Consider the following 2,289-nt stretch of genomic DNA (forward strand, 5'->3'; position numbering starts at 1 on the left):
TAACAACTCTATTAATGACGTGAAAAATATTTAAATGTTTGTTTGGCAGTGATCTGATTTACATAACTGGAAACATTGAAGCGTCTATTTGATTAACTAATTGATGGAATAATAAAGCGTACGACCTTAAAGACACGTAATGGTCAATTCTAAAGAAGACGTAAATTTGTTTGACAGTGACATTCTCAAAATTCCAGAGAGTACAATCTTTTTCTCCTCCAGGCTAAGGCTATGATTTTGAAGAGTCATTGGCTTTAGAAACACGTACTACATCAGGTATACTAGTATTAAAATATTTTTTCTCCAAAGTTTTACCTAATCAAAATATTAAATAGCACCTCAAAATTAATTGTGCTGCATGGAAATGTGAGAACACGCGTGATCTCTTTTGAGACACGAATATTGGTAGTCCATATTTACTCTGATGCCAAAATATTTTGATAGTATAGCTGATTTATAAGAGGAAGAATAAAGACTACGTCATTCTCGCCCATCGGTTTTCGTATGTCTGTGGAATTGATGCAGATAGATTAACTTAGTGGAAATGATGGGAATGAGACGGATTTCCCTCATAAAAATAATCATTTCTCTAATAATAGTATATTTTGCTGCTCTTCAACACGCAACCTCTTCAACTCTACCTAGACATTATTGAAATAGAAAAAGGAATGACAGTTGCAACAATTATGATTTCTTCAATTTATCCTAGCCAAGTGGTTTGCCTATTTACCGAATTTTTTCCATATATCTGCTTCACGAATGTTTTGAGTATGTATACTAATTAAAGGCGCTACAGGTTGAGTGAACTCTTTAATAGTTTAAAATGCCAGCTGCTCGAATGTAATATTTCAATGGAGAAATAAACTTGGCGTTTATCAGAGGAATAGTGTATTGAAAATAGTCGGGAATGGGATCTCAACCATTTCATAGCACGGTTTTCCTCGATGCTTGGCCGAAATCCAGTCTATCGAGTATTGGTTTAACTTATCTAGTATCTCGGTCGATACTTTTTCTCGGGTGGAGCATTGTGCACAGTAAATTTATTGCCTCGCGGAGCGAGCTGCTTTTCCTGCTACTCTTTTTGTTATGAATGTGTCCCTCCGTTTCCGCTACTGCTGCAACTAGTTCCGATAGGGGATCTTCATGTTTTGCATAGCTTGAGGAATTTGAATTTACAATCATCCCCTTCCGTTCAATGAAAGGAAATCCGATGTTAGGGCGTATTGTTTTTCAGTTTTTAGAGCCATGCTTGACAGGGAGGTTAAAATAGAAATTATTGTTCGTCTTATTAATTTGTGTTCGTTGAGCTATTTTACTATAGATGTAAATGTAATAAGTCAATTGATCAGATAGTTATAATGAAGCACCATCTGTTAATCTGAAAAATTAACTCTAAACGATATGCTAAATAACACAGTTTCATATAAAACTAAAGGATACCACGAAAAGTTTTTACTGCATCACTGAAATTCATATTTTTGTGCCTTTTTTATTTCTGCATTATTTTATGAACATAAAATAAAGTATCTGATTATAATTTAATTTTTTGGAGAGGGTTTAGGTAGTTTAAAACCAAATATAAAGTGAAAACTCAGATATGTAAGAGAAATAGTAATCAAGTCTTTGGTGTTTTCTGCAGTCAAGCATTTTATTAAAATGTGCACTTTAAGGGTCATTATGGAATACCGGCTTTTATCTCGATTAAATTTGTATATGATTCGTGAGTTCAAGTGGTGTCTAGAAGGTTTACGTGTTTCACAAACTATTAAAGTATTTTTTTACTTATTCGTGGCCTAATTTAATACAATCACGTTATTTAATCTACAGACTCTTTATCCATTTGCAGACGAGTATTGATAATTGCCAGCATTAGTAGGTATAAAATGTAGCCTGATACACGATACGATTATGAGGGACGATATAGAACTATAATGAATTGGCTCGAGTATCTGGCCAAGACCCTCATTATGAGAGATAAAAATCTCGCCTTCCTCCCAATATTTATCCTTTTATTTTGTGGCTGGCTCAATTCATGATAAAGGTATAGAGTCTGACAGAAAATAATCGCGGATTTTATCCTAATATGGAAGCAGTATATTTCCATTCATCAGTTCCCAGTCTATAAAATAAAGCATTCTACTCGTTGTGAATTCTACTTATGCCATGCGTACAGAAATGTATGTATATGATACCACAAGTTAATTAAACTCTCAAGGAATTCACTATGTTTCCACATCCCTCTTACTCACGAGCTGATCTCAGAAAAGAAACATGACCAATTTCCTGAAA

The sequence above is a fragment of the Hetaerina americana genome, unplaced genomic scaffold, assembly GCF_022747635.1.
Source record: "Hetaerina americana unplaced genomic scaffold, ioHetAmer1.1.p SCAF_3, whole genome shotgun sequence".
Taxonomy (NCBI): domain Eukaryota; kingdom Metazoa; phylum Arthropoda; class Insecta; order Odonata; family Calopterygidae; genus Hetaerina; species Hetaerina americana.